This window comes from Ambystoma mexicanum, chromosome 5q, assembly GCF_040938575.1.
Source record: "Ambystoma mexicanum isolate Mex_15411 chromosome 5q, UKY_AmexF1_1, whole genome shotgun sequence".
Taxonomy (NCBI): Eukaryota; Metazoa; Chordata; class Amphibia; order Caudata; family Ambystomatidae; genus Ambystoma; species Ambystoma mexicanum.
In genome coordinates, this window is record NC_090933.1 from 552,173,369 (window position 1) to 552,190,382 (window position 17,014).

Below are 17,014 nucleotides of genomic sequence, written 5' to 3' on the forward strand. Positions count from 1 at the left end.
TCCCTCGGTGTTCACTCACCTTCACTTCACTGAAGTTTGAAAAGGTATCTATATTGACATTGCGCATGTTTAGAAGTACTTTTTGTAATTTATTGATAAATTTAGTTAGTGCTTTGATTGTGTTCAAAATCAATATAAACAACTTTCTCTTTAGTAGAAATGCCCTGTCAATTAGAACTGTGAGGATTGGTCTCCTGCAGTCGTTCTTAAGGGTATATTGTGACTGTTTATCTGTCTTTATAAGATTGTGAAGAACTCTACGGTGGATTTTTTTGTAAAAAGTAATTTTTTGAAATGCTTTACTGTGGCTACATTAATATTGGTAGATATAGTGTTAGTTTCATTAGTAGGTCTGCTTTTGTTTGTTCATTTTTTTTTACTTTTGTTTTTTGCAAGAGGGGCCTTACTTTTTTTGTAGTGGCTGGTTTTCTTTATGTACTGCCAAGATATTAACCTTCCATAGATTGTAGTAAAAAGAATGGTACATGGCTCACATTTATGAAGTGCAATGATTTGAATTTGATGTAATTCATGGTGAAATTTTATTTGAAAAAATTGATGATTTTTAAAGTTTTAGCCTGATGTAAACATTCGCTGTCTAAATGTATAGAGCTATACTCAACAGTATTGGTTTTACAATTATTTATAATTATGTATAGTTGGAAAAATAATGTGTTTATTTATATATGTAATTTTATGTTGTATATACAAAGCCCATCGGCTAAAAGTATATAATAAACTGCAAACTAAACTTCCACACACGAAGCAGCATTGTACACATCTTTTGCATCTGCTTTTCCTTTCTTTTACAAAGATGGCGCACACAGTGCTGCTATAAATGCATATATGCATTTCTTAACTTTAATATAAATGCTCCTGAAAAGAAATATGTTTAAACACGGTTTCAGAGTTACGCAGATGACACTCAGCTCTCCTTCTGGCTCCCCTCAGCCTCCTCTCCTCTCTCGCTCATTCCTGACTGCCTATCCATGATTCACCACTGGCGTGCCTCCAACTATCTCTGCCTTAATGCCAGTAAGACTTTGATCTTTCTCATTGGGACCCCTGCTTCCGCTTTCCCTCTTTTACTCTCTCTGCCCTCCTTGCGAACTCTTCTTGCACCACCCTGTGAGGTAAAAAACCTTGGTGTCATCTCTGACTCGACTCTCAACTTTTCTCCTCACATCACAGACCTCGCTAAGAAGTCCCACTACCAGCTGCACCTCTGCAAAGGTATAATTCCTTTTCTCACTTTCCCACAGAAGCTCCCTGTCTCCGTAGCCCTGGTTCTCTCTAGGATGGACTACTGCAAGAGCCTATTTCTCAATCTGCCTGCCTCTACTCTAAACCCTCTGCAGCTTATCCAGAACAGTACTGCAAGACGCTTCCTTGGCCTCAAGTCCAGGTATCATTTCTCTTGAGTCCTGAAATCTCTCCACTGGCTCCCGGAGGCTGCAATGATCATGTTCAAGACCCTCTGCACCATCTACAAGGCTTTCTGGGGCCGGAGCCCACACTGCATCAAACTCTCTTTTCCCAGACACCTTCCTTCTTGAGCTCTTCGCTCAGCCACCTCCAACTCTCTGGGGGTCAGACGCTTCTCCCGGCAGAGAGTGGGTAGTAGATCTCTCTCCTGTGCAGGTGCCTCCCTCTGCAATGTCCCCCATGCCCTCTCCAACTTGAGCCGGACCACCTGAGGTTCCGGAAGCAGCTCAAGACCTTCCTTTTCTCTTCTGCTTTCTCTGTCTCGCTCTGCTACTGAAATACCAGTCTGCTGTGCTGACTAGTTGCCTGGCTACCCTCAGAATCTCAATTGGCACCAGGCTCCTCCATGACCAGTAGCCCCTGCACTGCCTCCAGACCTACCATGCACTTGGGGCTGAATCTGTAACCCTACAGTCCCCTACCTCCTTGCACTTACCCATAGCCGTGTTGCCCTGGCTACACTTACGTAGAGCAATGCTGCCCTGATTGCACCTCCCCTTTGCTCCCCCTGGCACTTCTCCTCTCCCTCTCCCCCCTGCACTTGCATGATCTGAATGACACAAGGCCTAGTAATATCACTTGCTTTTTCCTCCCACTGTCTCCCCTACCTTGTCTTGTAATTCCTAAAAACACTTGGCTCATCATATATCATATCATAACGCATTTTCCATTTTTCATTCCATATAAATGTCTCAGTTTCAAATCTTTCAGCCCAGTCCTGTTTTTTCTTATTGCATTCTGGGACTTGTAGTCCGAGTTGGGTAATGTGAGAAGTGGTATTACAAGTCACAGTGCCTCATTCCGAGATTGGAGGTAGCCATGGCGCTATTTGGGCCATGGCTGCCTCCAATACCGGGTCCGGCACCGGTCTTGTTCAATGGAGACTTACCAGTGAATTCCGACCCTGGAGGGACCGGTAAGTCCCCATTGAGCAAACCATTCCCTATTCCCAAAATTGAATCCCCATAGGGCTCAATGGGAATGGGGAGGGCGCTAATAACGGGCTTGCACTAGCAAGCCCGTTATTAGCGCCCTGGTCCCTTAGCGGACCACACGTTCCTTACGGTTCCCGCTAAGGGACCTCGGAATTGGGCGGTAAGGGATTACCGGCACCGGTCTCCTTACCGGTGCCGGTAATCCCTTACCGCCCCACTCATAATGACCCCCACAGAATGCAAAGAAAAAATACAACACTTAATAAGCAAGGAAAAACCTTTAGTTGCAGGGATGTTAAGGTGAGAACTTAACGCAATAAAACCCCTGATATTCAGCTAAAGCCACCTTAACTTCACGCCCCCTGTTGCGCAGCCTATGACCACAATGATGACATCATAGATGACATCACTGATGACATCACTAATTACATTACAACAGTAACTTGCATTAAGCATGGCCTTCACCCATGGTCAGTGTGCATGGTCAAATATATTTGAACACTTGAATGGGTACAAGCCAAGGCATTCAGTTATGGACAGTGGTCACAACCTTCAACCATGTGCACTGAATATTTTAAAACACTAACAGGCTAGCAACCATGGGTTTTGGCTTTACCATTGGATACAGATTTCAACCGTGTCCACTGTATATAATATACATTGGTCAGGCACTAGCCATGGACTTTAGCACAATACTGGCCTGTGGCCACAATCTTTGGTTGTGCCCACTATATATTCTAACTTATATATGGGCCACTACCCATGGCCTTTGACTTAGAGCATTTTGTAAAATGTTTGGCCATGTCCACTGTATATTTTAAAATAATAAGATGCAATAAGCGATGGCCTTAGACCGTGCCCACTGTATATAATATACTCTAACCAGCCACTAGCCATGGTCTTCAACACAATACTAGGCCATGGCCACGGCCTTTGGTTGTGCTGACTGTATATTCTAACATAGTAATAGGCACGAGCTATGGCCACTGACTACAGCTTTCAATGTCTGTGGTACATTTTAAAACAGTGATGGGCTTCTAGGCAGGGCTTTTAACCATGCACATTGGTATTTGTGAACACTAACCGGACACTAGCTATGGCCTTTGGTGTGGGCCAGTGACCCCAGCCTTTCTCATGGGCAAAATCATGGCCTAAATTGTAATTACAGTAATCAACGTTTTCATTAGCTAACTTAGAAATGATGATATGTCTAATTCCATTATTGATGTAATCCATTATATACAATGCAATTAGTGTTGTCACCAGTGATGGCATCTGTGATGTTTAATGTCATCAATGTTCTCATACAACATTTAATTAGTGATGTCATCAGTGATGTGCTCTGTGATGCATCATAGTGGTTATAGGTCGCACAACAGGGGGCATGAAGTTAAGGTGGCTTTAGCTGAATTTTAGTTTTTTTTTTGCGTTAAGTTCTCACCTTAGCGTCACTGTTATTGTTACAAGTAAAACCGAAAACCCCCAGAAATTCAAAAGTTATGGTAACCTAAGCAAACATAACTCATGCCACCACTGTGCACTGCTAAGACTAACACACACCAAAAAGCAAGCCAAAGGACCAACACTGTGCAAGCCCCCGCGCCACCCCGGGCCCAGCATCCAGTACCATTTTGGCAGCCCAGATTATTCTAAGAACCGGGCCCCAAGTGTATATCACTAGTTTTTCTACTTACATTCGTACACTTTGGAAAAATAAAACACAACACATGTTTCCAAAAACATGCTTTCAGGTCCTTGCTAATGCTCGTCACACAAGTTTGTTGTAATCTAGTCCACCATTTCAGGCTGTAACCACAAGCAGGTTATTTGTTCCTATTCAAACAAACTGCTTCCGCCATGCTGCTTGCCCCAATAAGCAAATTACAGTACACATTTCTCCTTGCTGATGGCCAGGCCCATTGCCCAGACACCAATGTTACATCTGTGTGCTGTGTAATTACATGTTCACACTTTCAAAAAAATAAATCACAGGACATATTTGCAAAACCATGCTTTCTAGTTCTTGCTGACCCACTTTGTGCATATTTCTTGCAATCTCATCCAGCACTTCAACCTGTTCCCACAAGCAGATTTTTTTTTCCCATTCAAGCCTATCCCAATTTCGGAAAACTTTAGCACACAGCCAGTCCCGGGTGACCAGGCCCACTTTAACCCCATTGCTGGTCCCTCGTGGTCATGGCCAGTAGCTAGATTGTCCAGGTCATGTCCGGGTCAAGGCCTTAGGCCATACCTCAGTCACCAAAGACATATCACTATTTTTTTTACCTACATTATGACACTTTAAAAAAAAATAAAACACAGAAACATTTGCAAAACCATGCTTTCAGGTCCTTGACAAAATGTATGTACATAAAATAGTCAATTAACTGAGCCCCCACTTGAAAGAATTCATTCAAACATCCATGGTCGGGTCTAGAACCTTTCTGAAAACTTTTGTCCACATCCGTCAAATGGCAACAGTGTTATAAGCCATGTAAAAATATGGCGCCTCCCGCTCTAATTTTGTCCCCTCTTGACAATATCCCAACGATCGTTTCAAATACATTCATTTTTAGGTCTAAAATAGTTTTACAAATGTTTGTGCAGATTCGTCAAATGACACTACTTTTGTAAGCCTTCAAAATATTTTGGGACCCCCCCTCTAATTTTGTTCTCTCTTGGCACAACAGCACCACACTTTGCAGAATCTTTCAGAGCCAGGTTTAGAATGAAATACCAAACTTTCATGCAGATTCATTGAGTCGCGCCAAAGTTATAAGCCATCCAAAAACTGTTTTTCACCAACCCTGTAATGCAGGAATAGTCACAAATGTCCCCGAACATTTCAGATTTTTGCGAACATCACACGACTGCGCTGTACATTCAGACTGTTTGCAGATGTCAATCCCATCCTCATCACCCCTCACCTACTCATAGATTTTTAAATTAGTTTGACAAGTGCAATGTTGTGTTTTTAAATATGTTTTCACCCCAGTGCTTGCGGACAATGGTGACTGTCCGCACACCCACACTTTTCACCATCCAATCAGCGGGCACGTCCGATGTCTGTGGACCTCGCGCCGCCCTCTGAACAAATCTGAGGTCCGTCCTCAGATCAAACAGGGAGTGAATCTGCGGACTGACTCTGCAGTGTTTATATCAAATCTTTTTATATAGAATGCCCATATATTGAATATTTTATAATGAAACATTATATAGTGAAAGAGTGGGGTTAAGGGTTAAATACTTTTGGGAAACGGTTGGGATGGATTTTTAGGGGTAGGAAACAGAAGTTAGGGGGGAGCCCCCCCAAAAAAGTGCATTCACTATGACATTTTTCAATATAAAATATTTGCTTTGTGGGCATTCTTTATAAATTACTTCGGTATAAAATTATTTAACTGGAGACAGAATGCAGATATCACACTTTTTTTTACCTACTTTTTGGATGTTTTACAAAAATCTACTGGATGGATTTACACTATTTTACAAAAGCATGCTTTTGGGACCAAGCCGCCGCCCCTGTTGCAAATTTGGTGAAAATCCATCCAGCGGTTTGGGTTGTAGGTGTGAGCACATTTCTTTTTCCATCGTGTCTATGCGAAAAACAAAAATGTTACCCAGCCCTGGATGAAACCTCACCAAACTTTGCAGAATCAATCTGACGGGGAACATATACCTTTTGTGCAAAGTTTTTTATGAATCGTCCAGGGGGGAGCAAAGTTATAAGCTGCCAAAAAAGTGCTCAACTTAACCATAACTACACAGCCGCTACCGCAGGCTGTGTAATGTCCTTTGATGTCTCTGTGATATTTTTTACTTCTTTAATTATACCAACTGTGAGTCTGCCTGGGTCATGAACCATCTTTGCTAAGTAATACATTGAAAGAAACATATCCAACTAGCAATTGTTTTTACGCTGGGGAAATTCGATTTCTGTTGCCATGCAGTTATTTATGAGTATATTTAGAAAATATCATCTGCATTTGCACGGAGGTGCCTTGTGACGTAGAAATGGCCCGGCAGCAAATAAGGTTTTCTGATCTCTGTTAATTATTTCCAATGACATCTTTTGACTTTTCCTTTAATGTGTGCATATGAATTACTTCGTCTCATTGGTACCACCCGAAGCAAAACATTTTAATAGCACTGATCTCCCTTTATGTAAAAATCAATCAGTGCTTTCTGACATGCAATATAGCACGGCTGCTTGATCGCATGTGTGCTTGGCACTTTGAAAACGTCTTTCAAATGTCCAAGGAATTGGAGAATGCAGTAACACTGTATCATTTTGCCAGGAAACGAACATTAGGCTGAACCTTAAATAACACTGCCATCGTGTAAGTTCATTTATGTGGGCCTTCAGGACGCTCAACTCAATGGGGGGTCATTACAAGTTTGGAGGCAGCCATGGTGCTAATAGCACCATGGCTGCCTCCAAACCCGTGTCCGGGTCGTGGTGTCGGAATGGGCACTTACCGGGACATTCCGACCTATGCGGACCCGGTAAGTCCCCATTTCGAATACCATTCCCCATTCCCACCTGAGCCCCCATAGGGCTCAAAAGGAATGGGGAAGGATCTATTAACGGGCCCGCAAAGAGCGGGCCCGGTATTAGCTCCATGGTCCCTTAACAGGTCCCGCTAAGGGCAGCTGGTAAACCAGCCGGACCTGGTGGGACCCGCTAAGGGACCTCGGAATGCGGCGGTAGGGGGCTAACGGCACCGGCATCCTTACCGGTGCCGTTAACCCCCTACCGCCATACTCGGAATGACCCCCAATATCTAAAAGCTAGAGTACGCTACAGTCACAGCAGGTGACATTGCTGCACCTGCACGTACTACAAAATATGAATTTTCACAGTGAAAATACAGCACATGATGTCGTGCTTTCTTTCGTTTCGTTTTTCTTTTTCAGTAAGATGTGTACGATATGGAATGGATGAAATCTGTGGATGTAATGTGCATACGCAGCACGCGGAGCTATTTATCACAGAAAGATAGCATTGCTTTATGCATATATAAAACTGCTTCTACGATATTCTGAGTCTAACGTCATTCGACCTTTCTTTGCCCTTAAACCTAGTTTTAAGCTATCCATCCCACTAACGTATTTCTGAAAACAGATTTGCAACATTGATTTGAGTTATTCCTTCCGTTATCACGTTGGTCAGTGTTGAAAGCGCTACCCGATAATAAAGAAAACATTCGCGAGTGTGATGCACAATTACTGCCTCTTGGCCACCAGTAGGAGGCAGTGTCGTCCCCCACAGGCCAGGTTTAAACTAATGCTAGATCATAAAATGGAATGGCGACATTTCAATGCTTTGCATGTTTCATGACATGAATGAGTAGACCAGGCAGAGAGGAAAGATTGAAAGTGAATTGAGAGCTTATAGTTTCTCTTTGCTGCCTTGTTTACCTCTGGCGGAAGAAGCGGGCCTGGTACCAGATTAGGAACTGGTTGCCAATGCAGAGAAGTAAATGAGAAGGGTGTGTTACCGGCTTGCAGCAGAGGGCTGCTAATACTTTGTGTGTTATCCCCTCTTGGTGGCCAAGGACCCACAAGATAATCAACCATTTAGACGTGTAGGCATTTTACCATGAGGCTAAGAGTAGTGCCTTACATTTCATATGTTAACGACTTTATGTCAAGACAAATGGAAGTCGATTGTTGGGTAAAAGGGCAGTCTTCTGCCTTTATTCATGTCTGAGAACAGTAGTCACATCAATAATTTGGTTTGTAAAATGTGCAATATGGTGACAGTGAGTGGAAGGAGGGGCTGCAGAATATAATGAATAGAAATACAAATTCCATCAGAATATTTGAGAATAAGTCTGAGGCTCCAAAACTAGAAGCACTATTTTAAACACTGACACAACCTACAAGTGCAGGCAGCCTACGTGACTTCATCTGCTGCTGGCCCATGTCCTGCCGCCTGGATTGTGCACTTTCCATCTGCAGTGTCAACAGCACTGCTGCGTGGTTTCCCCTCTGTGGCCCCACGCCCTGGACGTGCAGGAGCATTCACGTGACAATCACCTGACTGCTACTTCAGGAAGTGGCCTGGAGCTTCCTGGTTGTTCCCTTGCAGTGCTGGGCCGTTCCAACCTGCGGTGTGGGCCCGCCTACCTAACTGCATCTGCTGCTGGCCCCCACCCTGCCAGTGGGAATGCAGACTTTCCATCTGCAGTGTAAACAATGCAGCTGCTGCGGGCTTTTCTCTGTGGCCCATGCAGCACCGGTCACATGACTATTACCTGACTATTACTTCAGGAAGTGGCCTTAGGGCTTCAATAGCCCTGGGCGTCCCATTGAAAGGGCATACATCTGCTGCTCACCTGCACTTTTTCCAATGTATCTTTTACACTCTTCCAATCAATGTATCAGGTAATCTCTGCTCGTTCTCGCCACCATTCCAATCAATGTTCCCTCCCAATTTCTACAGATACCTTGATTGTTTTTCCCTTTGGTCTTCCCAATGCCCGCTCAGTCTGCAGTAAGTCCAACTTGATTCTTGACCAGTTTTTTCCGTTCTAATTTTCACTTTCTTTGTCTTACCGAAACATGGATTACCCCTGACAACTCTTTTATACCAGCTTCATTTCATACTGCTTCTACCCTATTCTCTGATAGTCCTCACACTTTGAGACATGGCAGAGGTACTGTGGTTCTCTATAATTCCTCCTGGACTCTCTTACTATCTTGTTCTGCCATTCCAACATGTATATCTTTTGAATATAATTTTTCTTGCTTCTCAGGCACCTTTCCGGTCTTGCTTTTTGTTGTGTATCGTCCCCCGTGCCCAGTCAGTGATTTTCTGGGCCATGTTGATCTCCTTCTATCCTTTCGTCTTCCTTCTTCGTCACCATTTTTCATTTTGGGTGACTTTAATCTCCCTTCTTCTATTTTATTTTAATTTACCTTATGTGCATAAGGGTGCACATTAAGACAAAAAAAACAAAGCAAACTAACACCAACAGGGCGAGGACTTCTACCAAGAGGGGTTCTACTACTTTCTGCTCTCTGCTCTCATTTGATCTCACTTACTAGCTTCTATTATCTTCAGTTGTTCCCATCCCCACCCTCCTATCAGTCTGGCTCTTCTCTTGACCTAATTTTTCCTCACTGCCTTCAGCTGAGCCTGTGTCTTCTTGTCCCTTCTATTCCTCTGATCACCTTTTACTTTCCTTTTCTCTCTCTCCCCTTATCCATTCTACTACTCCTCTTTCTCACCTACTTTCACCCGTTGTAATATTCTTTCCTTTGATTCTGAATCTTTTCTCTCTTCTCTACACTCTTCTCTTCCATCAATTCCTAATTTGTCTTCTGTGTCTCCTGATGTGGCAGCTAGTATCCTCAATTCTGCTTTGCTGTCTATACTTGATTCTGTCTCCTTTTTGTTCTTTTACTCCAATTCGTAAAACTCCTCAGCCTTGGCTAACTTCTGATCTTATCTCCCTCTGCTGCTGACTGCGTAAAGCTGGGCAGCATTGGAAAAATCTAGATCACGTTCTGATATTGCTTCACTTTCGTCTTTACACTCTTCTTTTGACTCTGCCTTGCTTGTGGCAAAAAAATCTTACTTTTCGGATCTTACTGTTTCTCTTTCTCACCACCCTCGTCTTCTTTGTTTTGATATGATAGGTTATTTATAACACACTTAATACACAGAGGTTTCTAAGCGTGAACCCGGGGATCAAACCTGTGTTGCTCAGTGTTGTCTTGCTTCCAAGGTGAGCACGTTGCCCCTGAGCTATCCCCCCGAGACTTTTTCAACTTCTCCACATCCCATCTCCTAAATCTCCTAAATCTGCTAACCTGTCGCTGCTTTCAACTCTTTCTTTTTTTTTTTTTTTTTAATTTTATTGGTTTTTACAAACCTTTAAAATCTGACACAAATTAACCACACATCTTTATCAAAGTTCCTTATACCCATCCACATAACATCCATTACTATAACTTTGTCAACTTTTTTCCATCTACCGTTTACCAGAGAACTTTCAAATATTGGTAGCAGACGTGCTTCTATAATTTCCAGCAATCTTGTTAAGGGCAGGATTAGTTTCAAGTCGGTTCCCTGGAACATTAAGCTCCACCACTCGTCCGCACACAATGATGGATGAGCTAAGCTCCAGGGCCCCAAGTGTATGGTCCTCTCAGATCTTAATTTTGTGCAAAATAGGACTAGATGTTTTAGTGATTCGTTTCGCTTTAAGCACAACCTACATTCAGGTCTCAGGTGGGAAAAACCCCTCCATGAGCGGAGGCAATCGTTCGTTTTGAACAAGTTCAATCTGAACAGTATAAATAGTCTGCGTGCCTGTGGATTAGGAAATAGAAGCACATATTTCTGAAGGCTGTTAAAGGCCCGTGCTTCTAATGGAGCGTTGCGCGAACTACTGGCGGCAGCTCTTTCCGCACAAGTCTCGTCCCAATCTGTACGCCAGATCTTTAATTTAGCTGCATCCGGATTCTCATGAAGCAAGTCGACTGTTATGTCGTATTTTTTCAAGATTGCCTCGCATCTGTTCGACCACATCTGGATAATTTTGTGATTTCCAGGTTGGGCATTGTAAAAGATCTCAAATTGTGGGATCTGCACCCAACTACAGGTCTTTCGATATAAACACAAAAGGCTCCAACATATTCTTGCATGCAAGGATATTAAAGCCAGTTCATATCTTATACAAGAGGTGTTCACACCCCTAGGAAGTGTTAAAACTCTTGTCCAGAAACAATTTTCCAGTTTGGCCCAGATCTCATGGGGGCATCCCAGTGCATTTTCTGCGCCATATGTCACAACCGGTATGACCTTCTGTTGGTAAAAGGCCAAGACTGGACGTAATGAGAATTTGCCAAATTTCTTGTTGATTATCAGGGCTTGGTTTGCTAGTTGGTTGCATTTCCTTTTGGTTTCCGCAAGCCAGGGCCCGTCATTGATGGCCGAACTTATTATCATCCCCAGATACTTGACACTTTGTGAGATCTGCAACGTTTCATGTCCCAAAGCCAATGTTATGCTTTTTCTGTTCCTTACTCCACCGCCGTTCAAATTCTGCAGGACTAATATTTCGCATTTTTTGATGTTAATTGTGAGCTTATTGGACGTGACGTATCGTTGCACAGCATTTAGTTTCCTTTGCAACCCGATCGGCGTCACGTCCATTACGATCAAGTCATCTGCGTAAAGCAGCCAGCTTAGATGTGTATTGGCCACTTTAGGTGGAAAGGATTTCACTTCGTTGATTGAGTCGCCGATGTCAGAAATGAACAACCCAAAAATGGCTGCTGCTAGTGGGCAGCCCTGCTTCACTCCCTTGAATGTGTCGATGGAGGAAGATAACAAGCCAGATCGATCCAGTCTCACTCGAATGGAGGTATTTGAATGGAGTTCCTTAATTGCTGCCATTAAGTCTGGTGGACATCCCCAGTTCTTCAATTTGTCCCACAAGAGCGTTCTATCGATGGTATCAAATGCGTACGAGAAATCTATAAATGCTAAATATACCTTTGTATTCGTTTTGATTGCCTCCATTTTGATTATGTTTAGCAATAGAAGATTTAGCGAGCAACCCACTTGTTTTACAAAACCTGATTGACGTTTATCAACATGTGATGATGATTTTGCCCAAGCTAGTAGTTTCTTTTGTAGCATTGTGGCATAGACTTTGCCTAACACGTCCAATAGTGCAACAGGCCTGTAATTTTTAGGGTCCGATCTGTCGCCTTTTTTAAAGATTGGTACAATAATCGCGCACTTCCAAGATTTAGGTGTTTGCCGAATTTGTGCTATTCTTTTGAAGAGTGTCTCACACAATCGTGCCCATATTTCTGGGAACTGTTTAATTGTAAAATTTGTGAGGCCATCGGGTCCCGGTGCACGCAAGTTTTTTGCTTTCTTAATGATGTCTATTATCTCTTCTTTTCGAAAATCTAGATCCCATGGTTTGGAACATTCCTCCGTCGAGGCATCCACAGGCTCAGTTGAGATATAAAGGCTTCCAAAGTGCGATATCCAGTCAGCCTCTGACACCATGCAAGCTTGAATTGCATCTTGGGGCGCGTGCACATTGTTAATAAGAGACCAAAAGGCTGATGTGCTCTTATTTTGTAATGTCCTCATCATCGCTTCGGCGTCGTTTTGGAGTATAATGTGTTTGTGCGATTTTAACCAGTTCTTATACGATTGCTTGGCGGCCTTAGCAGCTTTTAAGCTAGCTTGTTTACCTAAGGACTTCGCGTGTCTTAGATCGCTGCGTAGCATACGCTTGTGTTTCAGCACTTCCAAGTCGAAGCTGTGAGCACGCACATAGCTACTGTTTTTTAATCCTGCTAATTTAGGTTTAAACTGCTTCAGCAGCTGCTCGTATTCCAAATGCTGACTAACACTGCAGTATTCACTTGTAAGATTCTCCGTCTCATCTCTCTTCAATGTTAATCGCACTCTATTTGAGGTAGCCTGAATTTTGTGCTGCCACGTGCAAGTAGGAACTTTTTCAAGTGTTAAAAATTCTGCTACCAGCATATCATGGTTGCTTTCGTTTTTCTTTGTGACCTTCAGTGAGACTATTCGCGGGTGTAACAGCTCTGAAACGAACATGTAGTCAATTAAAGAGGCCTGATTTGCACGGTGCCAAGTGTTTGCAGGCGGCACGTCATTATGGATGTTTCCATTTAACATTTGAAAATTGCGTGCAGCCATCTCTTCTAACCACGACTGCTTCAGGTGTTTTTTTGTTATCGAGTTCAATGTTTTCATCAGGTCAATGTTAAGGTCTCCACATATCATTATGTTAGGCCATCCTGATAACACCACGAGAGAGTCCAATATTTCCATAGTCTTGTCTATAAAGACTTGTTCGCCGGCCCTTTTATGGTTCCAGTAGATGTTTACCACTATTAGGGAATCGGCCGGCGAACCTGCTGGGCCAGACCATTCTAAGGAGGTAGACTGAATGAATGGCGAGTGATTTGTTGAGCTTTCAAGTCTCCAGCCTGAAGATCTTCTGATCATGGTGGCCAACCCTGCCATAGGGCGACCTTTCCTAGATTTTATGGCAGGATTGAGCGCAACCTCAAAGTCATTCAAAACCGGGGCTTCTGTTAGCCACGTTTCTTGTAAGCAGATAATCTGCAGTTCGTTAGTCCAATTTGAGTTGAATAAGTGCATGAATCCCCGAGTGTTCCAGGATGCAAAACTGCACACATTTCGTGCAGTACGTTTTTGGCGTTATTGATGGGATGTGTTACCCAAAGCCTCGGACAGCCAGAGCCACTCCAGGGCTTCTGTACTAGGATTTCCAGGTTGAGCTCCTGAGAGTTTGGTGGAGATCTGAGATGAATTTCCATTTATTGTTATGGTTATCTTGTCTTTTTGAGTCATTCAACTCTTTCTTCCTCTGACTTTGCAAGTTACTTCACATCTAAAGTTGCTAATCTTCGTTCTGCTGTTGCTTCTTCTCCCACTCCTCACTCTTCTTCCAGTTTACCTTCATACTCTTTATCTTCATTCTCTCCACTTACTGACTCTGATACTTCTGCCCTTCTTACCTATGCTTATCCAACATCATTTCCTTTTGATCCTCTTCCCTCTTCTCTTATTCCACATGTCTATTCCCATCTTCTTCATTATCTTACTTCACTCATGAATTCTTCTCTTTCTACTTCATGTTTCCATGTAAACTTTAAGAATGCTCTTATTCTCCCGATTAAAAAAAAAAAGGACTCTTGACACTTCCACTCATGCTAAATTTTGCCCAATTTCACTTCTCCCCCTTCTCTCTAAAATTCTTGAATGGGCTGCATATGCCCAGGTTGCTAGTTTCATAAATCTTAATTCTCTTCTACCACCTCATCAATCTAGATTCTGTCCTTCTCATTCCACTGAGACTGCTCTTTTGCATGTCTTAACTATCTTCTTGCTCGTCATTCTAAGCTCTCCTTTACCTATTCTTCTTGATCTATCTGCAGCATTCAATACTGTTGATCACACTCTTCTTATTTCCTCCCTTTCTGCTTTGGGTATTACTGGGACTGCCCTTGAATGGTTCCACTCCTATCTTCCTAAGTGGTTAATTCTTTAACTTCGGTTGGGCACACTTCTTCCTGACTTCCTCTTCTATACTGTGTCCCTCAAGGGTCTGTACTTGATCCTCTCCTTTGTCTCTCTACACTGACCCACTCTCTGCTCTTATTTCATCATTTAATCTTTCCTGCCGTCTGTATGCAGATGATACACAAATCTTACTCTTTTTTTCTTCCTTTGACTATTCTGCACTCCACTGTATAATGTTGCCTTTCTGCTGTCCAAAACAGGATGTCTTCTCTTTTTCTACATCTCAATCCTTATATGGCTGTTTTTTACCGGCTTCAACTATTATGTCTACTCTTCCTCCTCTGTCTCTCTATTTTCCTCCTCCGTCTCTGTCCTTTCCCTCCTCTGTATGCAATTTGGGGGCTATCTTTGATCCCTCACTTTCCCCCTCTTTTAAACTACATATATCTTCTATTGCTCGCTCCTGCCACTATGTCCTTACTTTTCAAATTTGATCGTGTAAATGGTGCATGTGGCAGCAAAATACTTTCTTGTTGCTCACACTAAAGATCAGAGGAACCCTCAAGAGGGCTAGGGGACCTCTGGTCTAGGACACGATCCATGTAATCTGCAAGTTGCAGAGCTACAAGATCAGGGGGCTTTCACTCTGAATAATCTAATACAAAGACATACATTAAAAACACCATCTGCCCCTAAGGAGATAGTATCTTTGGAACAACTTCACATTCGTGCACTGGCTATGTCTCACTTGCCAGGATGGGGGTTGCTTCCGTTGAAGCCAAGAAGCAGGCCAGTGGACCAAGCAGATAAGGGAACCCCCACTCATGATAGATCCTATTCTGGTGAATGATGACTCAATTAAGGAAATTCTGAATTCAACTTTGACTGTAGAGCTGGTGGTAACCGTGAAGCCCCGCTCGCATAGATGGAAGGGCGGTCTGCAGGGAAAGAAAACTAAAAACTGCTCCTCTAATCAATAAAAAAAACATGTGGCGCATAATTCTCTGTGTTCCCTTTTTGCTCAGCTTGTAATTAAGGCAGCATTACCCAATCCTGGGCTTAAATATGTTCCTGTATCTGCCTCTAGGCCAGGTTTACAGGGTCATTCAACTGATGCTGCCTTTAGTTTGATGTCGGCAGGAGGGGCAAAGTCTGGGGCACCAACTTTTGCTGTAAACTCATCAGCTCTGCCGATAGGAGGTGTGGAAGCTCACTCCACTGAGGCAACTCGGGAGGGGGGTTCTCCATTCTTTTCATGTCTGAAAAAGAACTCCCTGTAAGTGGCCCCCAACTTGTAACTCAAGCTGTGGGGTCTAATCAAGTTCAACCCGTGTTTTTTCCAACTAGCACCACAGGACTTCAGCAGGGATTTGCGCAGGTTTTTGAACAAATAGCACCTCAAAGGAATTTGCTGAAGAGATCTTCAGGGGTCTGTTTTCTAGAATCAGTCCCCTCTAACAACCGGCAGCAAGGGGGACTCCTGGACTGACGTCCAAAAGTCCCGAGCGGTTCAAAGTCCTTAAGCTCTCAGACTCAGCATCTGCACCAGAAAGACCGCTCGACTACATATCTTTTTACGATCCTGATTGATCACGTGATCCCTGGCACTCACCCTCTGGATTTGAACTGTACAAACATACTGGTACTGTTAAGAGAGATTCAGGCTTTAACGAATACTAACTCTAAGGACTTGGAGGACCGGATCTACTTCATAGAACATTTCAGAATTGAGAGAACTGGGATTTTCATGAAGTCAAGAATGGTGCTATATGTACTTTTGAAGGAACAAGATAATCTCAGAATGCTGGGCGTTGACTTACTTCCCTTTACCGACAAGAGGTTACTGGGTGAGGGTGCCTTACCAAATAGTAGAGACTGGTTAGGCCCAAAGTCTTTCTCTTTTAGTGATGGAGGTGGTTCTGTGGAAAAGCAAGTACTATCTTTGAAGCAAAGAATGATGGATTCCGAAGAAAGCCGCAATTTGTCCTGGCTATTTTGTACAACCTCAAAGTAGAACTCCTTGCAACAGTCTGGGAGCTCCAGACTTCAGGGCCCTAGTTGCTACTCACTCATCTCTTGGAACTCGTGGGGCCACCACCATCTATTTAACGACACCCAGATGTGCTTAGTCCTGAGGAATTACACTGTTATTGCCTTTTAGGAATCCTGGCATCAGTCTCCTCCCTCCCTGGACGGCTACTTCGTGTCCTTCCAGGGAGCTAGACGAGGAGAGTATGGTCACCCTAATGGGGTCTGCTGACTTTAGTAAGTCCATGCACTGAAGTCAGAGTTGTGGCCACTTGTGTCTCATTTGAAATTATGGCTACACATATTGATATTCAGATGAGGGTGCCGTTAGATGTTTTGATTATTAATGCATATTGGCACCCAGGTATGTGTTCATTGGATGATGAGGTGGCATTTATAACATCTTTTGTTACTGAATATTAAACAGATCTCCTAGGAGGCACGTCTTGGTAGCTGGAGATCTGAACACAGACTGTATTGGTGCCTATTCACAGTTAAAGGAGAGGCA